The sequence below is a fragment of the Caretta caretta genome, chromosome 10 (genome assembly GCF_965140235.1).
Source record: "Caretta caretta isolate rCarCar2 chromosome 10, rCarCar1.hap1, whole genome shotgun sequence".
NCBI classification, from domain to species: domain Eukaryota; kingdom Metazoa; phylum Chordata; order Testudines; family Cheloniidae; genus Caretta; species Caretta caretta.
In genome coordinates, this window is record NC_134215.1 from 81,471,706 (window position 1) to 81,489,325 (window position 17,620).

Sequence of the window (17,620 nt, forward strand, 5' to 3'; positions counted from 1 at the left end):
TATACGCATTGAGGCTAGCATTTTCAAAGCTGCCTAAAGGATATGGATGCCCATCACTTGTAATGAGAATTGGATCCCTAATCCCACAAGTGGCTGAGATTTTCAGAGAGAGCAAGCTCAGCAGCTGGCAAATATTGACATTTTAATGGCTCCTTCCTACCATATTTGTATTATTGCCACAATAAATGACTTCATAACTCTCCACTCTTCACTACCATCTGTGAATTCATCCCCAGTCTATGTGACTGGTTTGTTGTTCAAACATCCAGACAACCTGGGAGGCTAATAACCTTGGGTGGAAAAGAACCAACAACTCATTCCCCTTAAATATTTCCTACATTGTTATGACATGTCAGGGGAAGCTTTCTCCACTTCTGAATAGCCAGAGGGGAGATGTGATCATTCTCTGCATCCAACCAAGTAGCAAAACAAGTAATTTGATCTAACTTCTCTACCACATCAGGGAACATTAAAGTATTATAACCACGTATAATTTCTGTTTGAAAGTAAGATCTAAGAGAGATGGAGGTGAGTATTTAAAGGAAATGGCATGAAAATCAGAAGAAATAAAATGGAGGCCATGGTCTGTAGACTCGATGATACAGTTCTGTTGTCTTCCTGCAAGGTAAGTCTGGTGGGCCAGTCACACCAAAGGTACAGAAGTTCAGGTTCCTAGGTTATATAGCGCAGGATAATGGTGAATTCAATGACAAACTTACAAGCCGAACAGAAAAGGCATGGGTGAAATGGAGAGATGTGCGGGGAACGATCTGCAATAGGAGAATGCCTTTCAAAATGCTGAGATGGACGCTTGGAGTGACAAGGATGGACCATGCTCAGAACGAACAAGTTAGGGGAAGAGACAATGTGGTACCAACTATAGAAAAGCTGAGGGAATCAGGCTTAGATGGTTGGGGCACATGAAAAGAAAATTGGAAGAATATATATGAAAAAGGTGTTAAACATAGAAGTGGAAAGTATGAGAAAGGTTGGAAGACCCAAAACTAGATGGGTGGATACCATATCAAAGGATTCTGTGCAGTTTCTGAGCAACTGCTTCAAGACAGACTGGAATGGAGAAGAAGGACTCAAAGAGCTGATGCCACACATATTGGACTAAGGCGAGAAGAACAACAACTAAGGGCAGGGCTGCGCTTGCAGATGTAGAGCGCTTCGAGTTAAACCAGCCTTCGGAGAGCGCAGGAGGGAAAGCGCGGCAGTCTGTCCACACTGCCAGCTTCAAGCGCACGGGTGTGGCCACATTTGCAGCGGCGTTGGGAGCGGTGCGTTATGGGCAGCTATCCCAGCATGCAAGTGGCTGCAACGTGCTTTTCAAATGGGGGTGGAGTGTAACAGGGAGTGTGTTGTGTGTATGTGGGGGGAGAGAGAGTGGGTTTTTGGGGGGCTGAGAGCATGTCAGCATGCTGTCTTGTAAATTCAGACAGCAGCAGACCCCCCTCCCCCTCCCGCCTCCCTCTCTCACACACGGCATTCCACACTAATGGTTGCTTTGTCTCAGAGCAGATAAGCAGCCAGCTGTCAAACGGAGCTTTCAAAGGGCATATCCGCATTCCTACAGCCAGTTCAAAACAATGACCAGAGTGGCCACTTGGCTTAAGGGGACTATGGGACGTTGCCAGAGGCCAATCAGAGCGCAGTAATGCAGCACCTCGTCCACACTGGTGCCGCGGCGCTCCAGCGGGGGCGCAGCAAACGTTATTCCACTCGCCGAGGAGGAGACCAGCCGCGCTGTAGCCGGGGAGGCAGAGCACTCTACGTGCCTTGCCAGTGCGGACGGGGAGCGAGCTAGTGCGCCCGGGGCTTCTTTGTTGTGCTGTAACTCGCAAGTGTAGCCAAGGCCTAAGATCTTTGCAAGTAAGCTGAAGCAAATGCCAATAAAAGTTTGGGGTTTAAAATGCGCTAACGAGAAGAAAGTCTGTGGGCCAGACCCTGGGTGTGTTTCTGATCTGCTCAAGGTTCTGGCCAGAGGTGTGTGTTGTAGCCCATAGAGCTACCTTCAGCATTGTATTTTACCTAGCTGTGATGCAAGGAACCTGCAGGCATGTATCCTGTAGGGCACGAGCTTAAGCCATCAGCACAAGGCTTTGAGGCCTATGAACGCTGGCATAGATAAGTAGCCCAGGGGTTCTCAATCTTTTTCTTTCTGAGGACCCCCCAGAGTGCTATAAAACCTCCACGGCCCACCTGTGTCACAACAACTGTTATTCTGCATATAAAGCCAGGGCCGGTGTTAGGGGGTAGCAAACAGGGCAATTGCTTGGGGCCCCATGCCACAGGGCCCCCATGAAGCTAAGCTGCTCAGGCTTTGGCTTCAGCCCCAGGTGGTGGGGCTTCAGCTTTCTGCCCTGGGCCCCAGTGAGTTTGATGCTGGCCCTGCTTGACGGACCCCCTGAAACCTGCTTGCAGCCCCGCAGGGGGCCCTGGACCTCTGGTTAAGAATCACTGAAATAGCCGACAGCCACCCTGAGTTTTGGGGAACTGGGAACAGTGTTCTAAAGGGGGGATTTAGTACAAAATGATAACAAGTAACCACAGGAACATGGAGCTGATACTAGGTTCGGATATTTTAGGATAAAATGTTGGTGAATGCTTACCCGCGAACTTGCCTTGGCAATGGATTGACGTCTATGGTGATAAGTTAGATTCATTAATATACTAACCTATAGAATTAGTGTGGGGAAGTTAGATATGGACAAGGGAGGCTGGGCATTTGTATGAATGTTCATGACAGCCCCTGTAATAGGCCAGCCCACCGTGTAAGAGGGATCTGTACCAGGACCTGGACCATCGGACTCATTTGGCATGCCAAGGACAGAGCAGGACCTATGCCTCTTACCAGCAGATCCCCAAGAAGGAGTGTGAGTATACCTGTGAGGGATGGTGCAAGAGATCACATTTGCCCTGTATTACTGCTGTACCACTTTTGAATCTTTACTAATTGTGATAATAGAAGCGATTCAAGCCTCGTTTTGCCCTCGGTGTGAGTGTCGGTGTTGTACACCCTGCGATTCCTGCCCAGATATTAAACTTAATAACCTGGATTCTGTTGTGCCTAGACCCCTACAATCCCTCAGCTTTTTATTAGTAATTAGTTGGAAATTAATCATCAATAACCACTAAACAATTGGGTGACTGTCTGCAAACATGCTTTAATTCTCACCTTTGCACTTCCCTGATCCTGGTGCAGCCCTGTGTTGGGCTGGTCCATCTGCACTAAGTTGGAGCATCCCTGAGACTGCTCTAACTTACCCCAGCTGCATATGGCTACCAGAGGCCATAACCACTACCAAGGATTTGTATGGCACTAGGTTGTCGTGGCCACACCTATTTTTCTGTAGGGTGGGGAATGGTGCGGGAGCCCTGGAGGTGGCTCTAGGCCACTGGAGGATTACCCTTGTCCTAGGGTGACTCTGCCTGACCTGGTTATAAGAACGGACAGACTGGGTCAGACCAAAGGTCCATCTAGCCCAGGATCCTGTCTGCCGACAGTGGCCAATGCCTGGTGCCCCAGAGGGAATGAACAGAACAGGTAATCATCAAGTGGATGGGAATCTGGGAGGCAGTGACCATGAGTTGGTTGAGTTCAGGATCCTGACACAGGGAAGAAAGGTAAGCAGCAGGATACGGACCCTGGACTTTAGGAAAGCAGACTTCGACTCCCTCAGGGAACGGATGGGTAGGATCCCCTGGGGGACTAATTTGAAGGGGAAAGGAGTCCAGGAGAGCTGGCTGTATTTCAAGGAATCCCTGTTGAGGTTACAGGGACAAACCATCCCGATGTGTTGAAAGAATAGTAAATATGGCAGGCGACCAGCTTGGCTTAACGGTGAAATCCTAGCGGATCTTAAGCATAAAAAAGAAGCTTACAAGAAGTGGAAGGTTGGACATATGACCAGGGAAGAGTATAAAAATATTGCTCGGGCATGTAGGAATGAAATTAGGAGGGCCAAATTGCACCTGGAGCTGCAGCTAGCGAGAGATGTTAAGAGTAACAAGAAGGATTTCTTCAGGTATGTTGGCAACAAGAAGAAAGCCAAGGAAAGTGTGGGCCCCTTAATGAATGAGGGAGGCAACCTAGTGACAGAGGATGTGGAAAAAGCTAATGTACTCAATGCTTTTTTTGCCTCTGTCTTCACGAACAAGGTCAGCTCCCAGACTGCTGCGCTGGGCATCACAACATGGGGAATAGATGGCCAGCCCTCTGTGGAGATAGAGGTGGTTAGGGACTATTTAGAACAGCTGGACGTGCACAAGTCCATGGGGCCGGACGAGTTGCATCCGAGAGTGCTAAAGGAACTGGCGGCTGTGATTGCAGAGCCTTTGGCCATTATCTTTGAAAACTCGTGGCGAACCGGGGAAGTCCCGGATGACTGGAAAAAGGCTAATGTTGTGCCAATCTTTAAAAAAGGGAAGAAGAAGGATCCTGGGAACTACAGGCCAGTCAGCCTCACCTCAGTCCCCGGAAAAATCATGGAGCAGGTCCTCAAAGAATCAATTCTGAAGCACTTACATGAGAGGAAAGAGATCAGGAACAGTCAGCATGGATTCACCAAGGGAAGGTCATGCCTGACTAATCTAATCGCCTTCTATGATGAGATTACTGGTTCTGTGGATGAAGGGAAAGCAGTGGATGTATTGTATCTTGACTTTAGCAAAGCTTTTGACACGGTCTCCCACAGTATTCTTGTCAGCAAGTTAAAGAAGTATGGGTTGGATGATTGCACTATAAGGTGGGTAGAAAGTTGGCTAGATTGTCGGGCTCAACGGGTAGTGATCAATGGCTCCATGTCTAGTTGGCAGCCGGTGTCAAGTGGAGTGCCCCAGGGGTCGGTCCTGGGGCCGGTTTTGTTCAATATCTTCATAAATGATCTGGAGGATGGTGTGGATTGCACTCTCAGCAAATTTGCGGATGATACTAAACTGGGAGGAGTGGTAGATACGCTGGAGGGCAGGGATAGGATACAGAGGGACCTAGACAAATTGGAGGATTGGGCCAAAAGAAATCTGATGAGGTTCAATAAGGATAAGTGCAGGGTCCTGCACTTAGGACGGAAGAACCCAATGCACAGCTACAGACTAGGGACCGAATGGCTAGGCAGCAGTTCTGCGGAAAAGGACCTAGGGGTGACAGTGGACGAGAAGCTGGATATGAGTCAGCAGTGTGCCCTTGTTGCCAAGAAGGCCAATGGCATTTTGGGATGTATAAGTAGGGGCATAGCGAGCAGATCGAGGGACGTGATCGTCCCCCTCTATTCGACATTGGTGAGGACTCATCTGGAGTACTGTGTCCAGTTTTGGGCCCCACACTACAAGAAGGATGTGGATAAATTGGAAAGAGTCCAGCGAAGGGCAACAAAAATGATTAGGGGTCTGGAACACATGACTTATGAGGAGAGGCCACAAGTACTCCTTTTCTTTTTTCCCAGATGGGTTGAAGAGCTCTCTGTAGCTCGAAGGTTTGTCTCTCTCACCAATGGAAGTGGGTCCAAATAAAAGATATTCCTGGAGCGGCTGGTTGTAGTGTCCCCAAGGCCACAAAGCGGAGTGATGTGTTTTCCTTTTCCTTCTTTTTTTCATTAGTTTGCTGTTTAATAAATTGTATCTTCTTTGAACTATATGTGATGATCAGTGGAACTCAGGGAAGCATCAAGAGCAGAGAGAGCACCCTGGAGTGTGAACACCCTAGCCCCTGTCCTAAGTGACCACGACAAGGTTGGGGGTCGAGCCAGGAATCCTGGGCCCAGCCTTGTTGGGGTTACAAGGTCTCTGCCACCCAGGAGAGTGGAAGGGGAGCCCTTGAGGTCAGGCAGACCTCTGGGTAAAGGGAGTGGGAGCGAGGACTCAGGTCCTTTCGCTAGCCCATCTCACCAGGGTAGTGTATAAGCCAGGAACGTTCCTAGGGGACCATTCCCCTGCTTACACTTGGATAAGTGACACCTTTCAATCCCAACTTGTAAACCCTAAATAAATATTGAGCACTGAGTATCAGCTATGGAAATGTGGAGAGCTTTGCGTTAGGAACTCTATAGGTGGTTTCAGCTAGCAGCAGTAAGATGCTCAAATATGCACATGCTCGTCTCCACATCCAGATCTGTAAATGAACAGAAACTCTTTTGTTCTGCATGGTGCTATACAACAGCTGGGAAAACAACTAGCCTCAGCACAGCTGGTTTGTGTTATACGAGGAATGATTATCTTTTTTTAACAACATTGTTTCCAAAAAGGCATCAAGAACTAATTCTTTAATTCCCTTGCAGTAAAACGGGGTTGCTCAGCAAATTGGACACTCCAAAAGTCTAATGAGCATTTGGAGTTTTTAAATGAAACATTCCGTGTTATGCCACTTTGCTAATAAGGAGACTAATTAGGAGAAAGTAATAACTATCTAGAACCACCATCAATAACTCAGACATCGTCTACTATATACTACAACTGCTTTGCCAGTATAGCTGAACCGGCAGAGCCCCCTAGTGTAGACACAGCTTACACCAACAGAAGGAGTTTTGTCGGCAGAGTCGCACCACCTCCCTGAATGACATTAGCTACCTCTATTCTGGGTTTTTGCGGTGTAGCTACGTTGGCTAATGGGTGTGTTTTTTTCACACCCCTGACCAACACAACTATGCTGACAAAATTTTGTAGCGTAGACCGGGCCTCCAACTCAACCCAAACCACACTTTTCAGAAGTTGAATGAAATCTGGAGAACTCGCCATGCAACACCAGGACTGGGAAATTCCAGGTACCGTGAAACTTCTATCCAGCTAGAGAGGGGGCCTGGGCAGAGAGGCCATGACTTTGGGGGTGAAAAAACAGGGATATTGGTAGCAAAGAGACAAACTTCAAAAGAAGGAAAAGCTGAGTAGAATCTTGCCTACAAAAAGAAAGAGGTTCAAAAACGGTGTTTGGTTCATTTCTAATTTTTAATCACACTCCAATGAATTCCCCACGAACAAGGGCAGATATTTTCATTTTAGATCTTTTTGCTTCCCAAGAAGAAAGAGAACTTTATGAAAAGTTCTCTGGCGTGCTTCCGCAATTGGAGACTTTAAAAAGATTCTTCCACTTCCACATACAAAGCTAAGGCACTTTTCTGTTAGTAGTTACAGAGTTCAGTAACAAGATGTAATAGCATCTCCCAGAGTTCATCATTTACACAAATTCATTCTCCTAAAGCAATACTTAGGGCTCCGTGTCTGTCACTGAGGTCGCAGAAGTCACGGATTCCGTGATTTCTGCAGGGGCCAATGTGGCTGACCCCAGGGCCGCCCAAGCAGGAGCGGCCCTGGGGACAACCACACCAGTTGCTTCTCCAGGGGTCCCTGGCAGTGGTCCCAGGGCAGCTGGAGCAGATGCTGTCCGCTGGCCCCGGCAGCAGTCCCCAGGTGGCCAGCCAGAACAGCTGAAGTCCACTGGCCCTGCCAGCAGTCCCTGGGTGACTGGCTGAAGCAGCCACAGTCCGTGGCCCCCAGCAGTTGGTGCCGCTGACCCCGAGTACCCCCCCACAGCAGCAGCCCCCTCGTGTGTCCGTCCCCCCCGTGTTGTTCCAAGGTTTAATCACAGGTATTTTTAGTATAAATCATGGACAGGTCACTGGTCCTGAAGTTTTGTTTATTGCCTGTGACTTGTCCATGACTTTTACTAAAAATACCCGTGACTAAATCGTAGCCTTAGCAATAGTCGCACCAAAGAAAACCAGCTCCAGAATCAGATCACTCCTAACTTCCTCAAACACTTTCCTATTGGAAGGATCTTTCCTTTCAAGGCTCAGCTAAACTAATACCTACCAACAGATCATAGCCCCATACTTTAACATTACTGTCTATCAGGCCTATCAGGTCTCTCATACGAACACAAAAATGTCACGGCTCTAAAGCAATACATTCCACATACCTCCCAGTCAATTTCACAGCTTGAAGCTACAGGGAAACCAAAAATATCTACAGACACAACAATAAAGGTAATGAAAATCAGAAGCTAATGAAAATAGCATTTTAGTCTCTGAAATACAATGGCATTGTTTTCCACTTCGGATTAACTTTAAATGGTCACTGAGCTGCAGTCATCAAACTTACATGGAAACTTGGCAGCTAAAGAAATGCTTTTCTGGCTATTTAAAAGGTGGACAGAGTTTTAGTTACAGGAGACACAGGAATGTAGACTAATGTTCACAAGAGCAGTTATTAGAATGTGGCAATCATGTAATCCTTCATTCTCAAGTCGGTTAGAAGCCTGCTGGTATTATTGTGGTTTATGAAGTCATGCACTAGATGCTTGTCTAAAAATAAGATCCTGTCCCAAATCAGCATGAAAACACATCTGGGAAAGGAAACCAATAAATAACAACAAAAGGAGCTAATGAGAGTCACCAACTGTATTTGTCATCTCTGTAAATTGTTCCATGGCAGCAAAACTCGATGCATAAAATTATTTTTTGTTTGTTTCCCGTTAAAGCTGTTAGACTCTCCTTTAGAGTAAGATAATATTTCGTTTTTCCAGAGACCAACTCCGGCACACAAAGCAATGCCACACATCAGCTATTGTCCGAGTCCAGAGTCCAAGGGCCTTCAGATCATGTTTTAATGGCTTGAGGGAACCTGGGAATGAGAAGCAACCAGCACTTGTGTGATGGCCGCCCAGTTCAATGCACAGCCTGGGGCTGCAGGTACATGGCACAAGCCCTGAAAGGATGCCTGCTCCATTTGGGCCAATCGCAGCATACCGAATGGTTGGCTGGCATAAGGCACTTCACGCCAGCTGCAAATGGTGCATTGGAGAGATTAGAGCAGTGATCAAAATGGGCCTTTCTGAGTCTCCAGCTGGCAAGAAGGGTCACAAAGAACAACACGCTACTGTCATGTGACTGGACATGGGTGGTCATGCCTAGTGGTCGGAGCAGGAGTCATGCCTAGTGGTTAGAACAGGAGTCAGTAGCCAGGAATCGGAGCTCAGAGTCAGAGTCCAGGTGCCAGAGTCAAGTGTCAGAGGCAAAGTCTGAGGTCCGGAATGGGAACCGAGGGTCAGAACCAGGTTACCTGGAGTATGGAAAAGCAGGTGCAAGGCTCGGGCCAAGCCAGGATCTGGGCTGGAACAAGGTGAGAGCAGGGCTGGGAACAAGCAGCTATCGCAGCTGAGGGTGAATGCTTCAAGCAGTCGCTGATCGACAGCTGGGCTTAGGAGCTGGTCTGCTGACTCTTACAACCAAGCAAGCAGCCTAGCCACAGGCCAGCTGCACTCATTAGATTACCCAGAGACAGGCTTTGCTGCAGGTTCTGCTTCCAGACTAGCTCTACTGTGGGCCAACAGTTACACAGAATGGGGACAGGTGGAACATTTAAATCTATGCAAAATAATGAGCTTGGTGGAAGGGAGAGGAGGACAATTGAAGGGGCAGAAAGAGACACAAATGGGTTTGGATGGGCAGGGGGGCGGGATTTTTAAAAGCCCCTAAGTCACTTAGCAGCACAAGCCCCATTGGATTTCAGTCGGATTTGGGCTTCTAATTGAAAAATCTCACCCATGTGATATGGATAGGGGAAGGAGGGTCCTCTGCTTATCCAAGGGGGATCCACTCATGTGGCAGTCAGAAAAGCAAAGATAACGTTAGGAAAGGGATACAGACTAAGACAGAAAATATCATAATGCCACTATATAAATCCATGGTTCCCCCACATCTTGAATACTGCGCGCAGTTCTGATTGCCTCATCTCAAAAAAGATATATTGGAATTGGAAAAGGTACAGAGAAGGGCAACAAAAATGATTAGAGGCATGGAACAGCTCCTCTGTGAGGGGAGATTAAAAAGACTGGAAAAGAGATGACTAAGGGAGGCCTGGTAATAGAGGTCTATAAAATCTTGACTGGTGTGGAGAAAGTGAAGAAGGAAGCGTTATTGACTCCTTCACATAACACAAGAACTAGGAGTCACCCAATGAAATTAATAGGCAGCAGCTTTAAAACAAAACAAAAGGTAGTACTTCTTCACACAATGCACAGTAAACCTGTGGAACTCCTTGCCGGGGATGTTGTGAAGGCCAAAACTAGAACAGGGTTAAAAAAAAATGAGATAAATTCCTGGAGGATAGGCCCATCAATGGCTATTAGCCAGGATGGGCAGGGATGCAACCCCATGCTCTGAGTGTCCCTAGCCTCTGTTTGCCAGAAGCTGGGAATGGGTAACAGGGGAGGGATCACTTAGTGATTACATGTTCTGTTCATTCCCCCTGAAGCCACAGGCACTGGCCACTGTCAGAAGGCAGGATACTGGGCTAGGTGGACCATTGGTCTGACCCAATATGGCCATTCTTATGGGCCAGTAGCTCATACCCACTCCCTGGTGGCCTGGCTGTGGTGGCGGTGGCCTTCGGCCACATGTTTGCAGTAGTACTCGATACCACAGGACACTCCCCTGCTTCCAGGATCTGAGTCTGAAACTCTGGGGAGGTTTGTGAAACCGGGCTGAGTTGCAGGTTTGCCAGTTTTGTCTCAGAACCCAAGGAAATTCAAATGGCAGATGATTTCAGTGGGAAACCAGCCCAAATGGCCAGATTTCACCTCAGCTTTACTTTGAAATTTGGGATGTGTTCAAGCCTAGATTAACTAGGCTATCCTCTGTTAATGCAGAACAGGTCCCTGCAGTCCATTCATCAACATTTCCAACATTCATCAGAGTATTCCGTAGCCGGTTTCTGCTGTTCCAGCTACATTCCCCTTGGCTTCCCCTTTAATCCTAGTATCAGAGGGGTAGCCTGGATCTGTAAAAGCGGCAAAGAGTCCTGGGGCACCTTACAGACTAACAGATGTACTGGAGCATAAGCTTTCATGGGTGAATACCCACTTCATCGGATGCATGTACTTCCCCTTTAATCCTAGTTATGCACCCTTGGGTCACCTTCAGTAATTCCTCTCGCTCCTTGTAGATATTTATAATATCCTGACTTAGGGACTGATCCTAGACAGGCAAAGCTGCCAGCGAAGGCGGCAGGATGGGGCCTTGGGTCATTGTTTGGCTAATAAAGGCGGCTTCAGAAGATAAACTCTTTTCAAATGCTCATTCGCGGGTTTGTTTTTCAATTGTGCAAAGAAAAAAAGTCACTCTCCTCCTGGCTGAGCAGGCTGCTGGCAACTTTCAACCTGAGCCTATATCTTTATCCGTAACCGCAACCCCCCCCCAAACCCAATGTTTTTGGTGGAAATTAATTATACATATGTTGCATGTACAGATCAAATTTTGAAAGGCTGCTCTCCGGTTTTCCTCCTTCAAATTGTGACTACAAATTGTTGAGGGGACAATTTGACATCTACAATTTAATGGACTACGGCAGGGGTGGCCAACCTGAGCCTGAGAAGGAGCCAGAATTTACCAATGTACATTGCCAAAGAGCCACAGTAATAGGTCAGCAGCCCCCCATCAGCTCCTCCAACCTGGCTCCCAGCGCCGCCCGCCCACTGGCAGCCCTGCTGATCAGCACCTCCCCCTCCCTCCCCATCAGCTGTTTTGTGGCCTGCAGGAGGTTCTTGGGGGAGGGAAGGGGAGGAGTGAGGGCACGGCAGGCTGAGGGGAGGAGGCAGGAAGGGGTGGAGTGGGGGCAGGGCCTGGGGCAAAGCCAGGGGTTGAGCAGTGAGCGCCCCCCAGCACAGTGGAAAGTTGGCGCCTGTAGCTTCAGCCCCGGAGTCGGTGCCTCTACAAGGAGCCGCATCTTAACTTCCGAAGAGCCGCACGTGGCTCCGGAGCGACTGGTTGGCCACCCCTGGTCTAAGGGTTCAGGCCAACTGCTGTTGAAGTCAGAAAGAGTTTTTCCATTCACTTCAACAGTATAGGACTGGGCCATCAGATTTCTAATGACCTGAGGGCAAGTGCCGGACAGCTACAGGTCTTAGCTGTCTAGGTGACCTGAACGGCAGATGCAAAAATGATTATACATGATAATGTTGTGATCTACAGGTTTTACTGATTTGAGCTTCAGATGGCCACACTGGTTACGCTGGTCACCTTAAATGAGTGCTATCAAGTCTGAAGCCACACTGCCTTGTCATGTATTCTGTATGTGCCTCATAGATTGCAGAAAATCTCTTTGAGAAAATGTACGAGAGAGTTTGACAGTATTTATTGGTACACTTTTTATATCCCTCCATCTGTACAGCCAGGCTGCTTTAGTACCATGAATCCAACACTAAAGCGAATAACGTTTTAGAAACCTCTAAAAGCCATCCACACATTGCTATCTAACCAAACCTATTGGTTTTGAATTCTGCATCCAATCAGCTGCCCATCTCCTACAGGAACAATCCATTGGAATAAAAAAGCCCTTTGGGAGGTAGCGACAAAGTTACCAAACTCAATATTTTTTGATTTTTCAAAAATGTTTTGATTAAACTGAAAAAAATCAGGAATGGAAGGTATGTCTAGCTGGTGATTTTGGAAGGCAAGAATTAAGAATGAACAAAGAAGCAACTACTCCTTTCACTGGGGGCTTCAAATGGAACACATAATCTCCTACCGTACAAATTCAGTTGCAGCTAATTTATTCAAGATGGAACTGGAGAAACTACTTACTATGGAGAGTCAGGAGAAGGAGAGGGTAGTGATGGAAAACTTTAAATTGGAGTGGGGATCTTTGCTAGCAAGTGGGGAGGGAATGGACTTGAAATGCCTGCTGTACACTAGCAATGGTCAAAAAACCCCAGAAGCGACAGGAAATTCAATCGGAGAGAAACAATTGAGAACTTTAACCAGGGTGTCCATCACTTCATCTGAGAATGAGGGCAGAGCGCAGCACTGGGGGAGCAGAAAATCTAAACCTAGATCTGACAACAGCTCTCTGGGTGGTCCTGGGAATGTCATGCAATCCATTGGCCTTACCCTGTAGTAGTCAGTGATGGGATAACCCACCCACAGGGAAAGAATCTTCCTCACCCACATAGCTAGAGATCGGCTGATGCCCTGAAGCCAGGAGCATTTCAGTCCCTTAAATGCTTATATTTTTAAATCCTTACTACCGTAACTCTGGATGCACTTGTCCATATAAATGTGCAAGGACGAAATAAATCTAAGGACTGCTAAGCTGTTGGCCTCACTGCCTCCTGGTCACTGTGCATAGTGAGGATTAATTCTGGCGAACAGTGCTGCAGTTACTACCCACACCCAAACATTCCAGACGTTTGCACCTTGCCATGAGGAGAAAGGGGTGTACGTGACAGATAGCAAAAGGGCTTGCCCAAAAATATGTCCAGGTCAAGCAGTCCTGGTCATGGGCAGTTTGAGCTCCTCCTCCCAATGTCACAGTAAGTTCAGTTAGTATTGTCTATTTCTTTTAAAACACAGCTGAGGCTGGAGAACAGCCCCCCAGCACCACAGGCAGCTGGCGCTAGCTGGGGTGGCCCGCGGCAGCTGGAGTGACCAGCCCCGTGGTTGGATGGCCCCAGCTCAGGGGCTTCAAAGGCAGTTTAAAACCCTCCCCCCTGAACTAACGATGTCTCAGCTGCAGATCAGGATTTGGCCCCTCGAGAGCCAACGTGACCAATCTCTGACACTTACAGTTCACAGCATACCACCTTCTCCTCTGGGTGTGGCTAGGACTTTACCCGAAAGCATTTTCAGCTAGAACCGTCCAGCAGCTCAGGAGATCTGGGACCCTGCAGTGACTACGCGCACTATCTATGGGCTCCTTTCCGGATGCTCCTGTGCACATGCCCTGGGAAGAAAGAGGGCAGAAGGAGTCTCGCTCCCTCCTTGCCCCGTCACATCCTTGCAGAAGCCCAGCAGAAGTGAGCCCTAGAGCAGCTCCCACAGTATTAGGATGTGCCCCTGGCTCACTGCACAGTGACACGAATCAGCCTCCTGTGGGGTGGGTTTCTGCCCCACGTGTGCCTGCTGGTGTTTGGGGTGGGGACCACAGGGTTCTCCTTTGCTGCCCTGCACAAGGAGAAGGGACCCAAAGCATTAGCGTGGCTGATAAAGTTCTGTAATGCCCCTTGCTACAGGTGCTGAATTTCACACTAGATGCCCTATATTCAGGCACTCAAAGGGTTACTTCTTGTCAACACAAACTCGGCTCCCAGAGAGCATATGGGAAGAGCTTAGCCCTGAAAAAGAGACAACATCAAGCACTTGGGATGGCAGGAGTATTGCAGAAAAGCCTTTGCTAAATAATCCTGGTTAAACACTTTTCCAGGAAGCCTAGCTGGGACAATCCAAAAAAACCAAACGTCCAAGGGAGTATGTCCATCTGAAACCTAAACACAGACACTGTGTCAGAGACACAGAAGAACAGGGAAACCCTTTGGCATTGAATGATCTGTCCGAGAGGGACTCAGACGGTTAGAAAGCAGCAATCCAGCTTGTGCTGAGCTGCAGATCACAGTTTAGAGTGTCTTGGCATCTCTACCATCACTATTTGTGGCTATCCCATAATTTTGGTCTGGCAAATGTACAGGACTATACTGAACACTGCTGGCTGCATTACCCGTATCTTCAGTCATGTTAATTGGCTATACTTAGGTAGCTGTTTTAGAAAAGCATAGCACAGCACAGCAAAAATCATAGCAGAGCAAACCTTGGTTCCCCTATTTTATAGGGGCCAGAGGATTAATCCAGCCCAGAAAATCAAACCCTGGGTCTGTAGATTCCCCTTAATGCTCGCATATCACTCCCAGTGAAGCCAGTGGCAGTTACATGTGTGTGTCAATGGGAGAAAAAAGCCATCTACATTTTTTTAAAATATCATCTGCGTCTCCTTTTGTACCTCTATCTTCCGCTGTGCAGCATTCCCATTGACACCTGCATGTAGCAGGTAGCATGTAGGTAGGGGCATGTGGCATGTAGGTAGGGGCAATTGGGTATGCAGGCAGGATTAACAAGGCACTCTACTGCCCAAGCCTCCAATTCAGCAGGCATGCACTGGATTGTGCCCACAAAGATGGAGACACATTCATTGCCCGTGTGCAGATTCAGCAGCTGGGCACCTAACAGTCCTATGGCTGCATGCCTACTTATGTTGATGATGCAGAAGTTGCACATGGAAAAGCGGCTGCATGAAACTGGAAGTTGGTTTGAGAGCAGCTGAAAATGGGGTCATTGGTGCTGAACTCTTCTGTCCCGAGAATGACAGAATGAAGTAAAGCCTTGCTTTGATAGGTTGATCTTAGTTCTCCTCCATCGGATCTACACCACATACATGCTGTAGCAATTAGAGATATGTATTGAACTCTGTGGGTCAGCCTGTCTGAACATGACCACCATTCAAGAGAGCTCAGGCCCTGGGTTTTGGAGCAGGACCGCCTCTGGCATACTCTCTGCAGGCTGTCACTGTCTCGCATTACCTTCCTAATGAGCAATTTTTGTTCTCTGGAAAAACCCATTAGCAATGGTGTGAGAGGATTGTCATTTTAATGGAAGTCACCCACGAGAATATTTCCTTTAATCTTTTACAACCATCAGGAGACCTAGGTTTGTTTTTCTAAGCAATGATCAGTGTTTTTCCTGTTTTATAACAAACCCTCTCATCACAAAAGGAAACATAAACACGATTGTAATTTAAACAGATGTTCTTAGTGACAGTGGGTTTGAGACTGGAATGTATAGTTCTAATTATATAGTACGTTCCTGCAACACATCTCCTAATTCAGCCCGTGGCAATGCAGGCTTGTTTTAGCAATCCCTCCACCCATTTCTTTTTTAAGTGGACACACGCAGATGCACGAACACACACACACACACACATATATATATAATGGGAAATGTCAGATATGATAAAATGGATCCACCTGTAATGGGGTATGATACTAACAGCATATTCAGGTGATGGGAGTTCTGCAAACGCAGTGAATGGTTATACCAGTTCCCTTACACCAGTTTAACTCTCTTGACTACAACAGAGTTAGTCTTGACTTAAAATGCTGCCAGTGACATCAGAATCAGGCCCGCTGAATTGAGGGCCGTGTCTATATTAAGGAATTAAAACAAAATTAACCCCACTGCTTGTACCACTGGCTGAATAGCACTAGTGTCAACGCCAGTGGGTGCCCTGGTGTAGACAAGGCTTGAGGAGCTTCTGGTACCTTTGCTACCATGTTGATCAGGCCTTGCACCAGGTGTAGTCATTGCACCTGTGCAAATCTGATTTGACAGTGTTTTACTCTCACTTGAAAGGATTTCACAGACTTTAATTAACGCACAGAATGTGTCTGGAAAGTAGGAAAGAATTAGTACACCCATTTTACAGATGAGGCTCTGGAAGCTTAAGTGACACATTGTCTCAGTGGAAAATCTGGGAACAGACCCCAGCAATTCTGACGTATAGCCTCTTCTATAAGCACACAAAGGCCACTCTGATTTTCTGCAGAGTAATGATATATAAAAAGACAAAGTGCTGATGAGTATGCCGAGGGAAATCCCTGTCTATTACAGTCACAAGGCATAGTGTTGCACTGAACAGACTGAACACTAAGTGTCAAAGCCTCTGCAAATTAGTGATGGGCAGAGCCATAAAAGTTCAGAGATTTGGTTTGGATGCTACTGCAAAGCTTATCTGAGCCTCTTTGGTCCGGAGATTAGGCAGGCAGCCTGTGAGAAGGGACCTTGCAACAACATTTTCAGCACCCCCGCTTCAATAAGGCACATGTTCTACAGCATTACAACAAACAGACATTACAGTAAACCACCTGACTATAGCGCTCCCTAAAGTAACACAATGCAAAGCATGTCTCAGGGGCTCGCTGAACATTGATGGACAGAACCCACTGCCGGCAGAGGCCTGAGGGGGGCCGGCGGCCGAGACCCCGGCTGGCAGGGGCTGGCAGACGGAACCCCAGACCAGCAGCGGGCTGAGCGGCTCAGTCTGCTGCCGGTCTGGGGTTCCATCTGCCACCCCCACTGATTTGAAACAACACCTTGACCTCTGACTCCAGCACCTCTCCAGAGGGGTCTGCTGCTACTCCTGGTTTTCCACATTACTTGTTATCAGTGGCTAATATTATTCTGCAGGGTTCACAGATTCATACCTTTTAAAGACCATTTGCTCATCTAGTCTCTCCTCCTGTATAACCAAGATTCAGAATTTCACCCAGCTGCCCCTGAATGTTTCAAGTCCATGGCATCATATTCACGGCATTAGGTCCCAAGCACTAAGTGATCCAGATGTGAACTTTATGAACACATAATGGGCTTCCCACAGCTAACCTCTGTGAGGGTTGGAAGGGCCTGGAGCCTCCTTTCCTACCACAGAGATGGTTTTGGACCCCATGGGTTTAGCTGCTTGACCGACACTGCATGAGTGAAGGGTGGTGCAGGATAGGGTGTAACTGCAGCCACAGCACATTCCTGCTGTTCGGCCTGCCATGGTGCCACGGCAGAAGTGTTACTAAAGAGGTTTAGGGCCATTGCTGCACCAGGCTGAGAACGGACCTTTCATTAGCGTGACAAATGTCCAGTTTTCAAAGGATCGCGCTCGGCGGGCACCCCCAAGACTCTGGGCACACAAACAGGCCCTTATACACTGTCCTACTCCCTAGTCTACATGCACAGGTCCGGAATGGTCACCATGCCTGCCTTTGAGAGCCTGGCCCTTTAAATGAACAACCTCACAGCCGTCAGACTAGGGG

General features: G+C 47.7%; 1 protein-coding gene across 2 annotated transcripts in view; it reads right to left on the reverse strand.

Annotated features, from left to right (window-relative positions):
- Nucleotides 1-17,620, reverse strand: part of ITGA11 (integrin subunit alpha 11) — a 167,419-nt gene that overhangs the window by 86,854 nt on the left and 62,945 nt on the right. The gene's annotated exons all lie outside the window — the stretch shown is intronic.